The sequence below is a fragment of the Theropithecus gelada genome, chromosome 15, assembly GCF_003255815.1.
Source record: "Theropithecus gelada isolate Dixy chromosome 15, Tgel_1.0, whole genome shotgun sequence".
NCBI classification, from domain to species: domain Eukaryota; kingdom Metazoa; phylum Chordata; class Mammalia; order Primates; family Cercopithecidae; genus Theropithecus; species Theropithecus gelada.
The window spans coordinates 11,554,487-11,554,896 of record NC_037683.1 but is presented as its reverse complement, the minus strand read 5'-3'; the positions used below and the strand labels follow the sequence as shown (position 1 = coordinate 11,554,896).

Sequence of the window (410 nt, the reverse complement as noted above, 5' to 3'; positions counted from 1 at the left end):
ACGGGGTTTCACCGTGTTAGCCAGGATGGTCTCGATCTCCTGACCTCATGATCCACCCGCCTCGGCCTCCCAAAGTGCTGGGATTACAGGCTTGAGCCACCGCGCCCGGCCTCTTTTTTTTTTTTTTGAGATGGAGTCTCGCTTCGTCGCCCAGGCTGGAGTGCAGTGGCACGGTCTCAGCTCACTGCAAGCTCCGCCTCCCAGGTTCACATCATTCTCCTGCCTCAGCCTCCTGAGTATCTGGGACTACAGGCGCCCACTACCATGCCTGGCTAATTTTTTTTTGCATTTTTAGTAGAGACGGGGTTTCACCGTGTTAGCCAGGATGGTCTCGATCTCCTGACTTCATGATCTGCCCGCCTCGGCCTCCCAAAGTGCTGGGATTACAGGTGTGAGCCACTGCGCCCAGC

The 410-nt window shown here is 56.6% G+C and overlaps 1 protein-coding gene across 4 annotated transcripts in view; it reads left to right on the top strand.

Moving 5' to 3' along the window:
• The window catches only part of LRSAM1 (leucine rich repeat and sterile alpha motif containing 1), a 54,379-nt gene that overhangs the window by 30,557 nt on the left and 23,412 nt on the right, over positions 1-410 (top strand). The window lies entirely within an intron of this gene.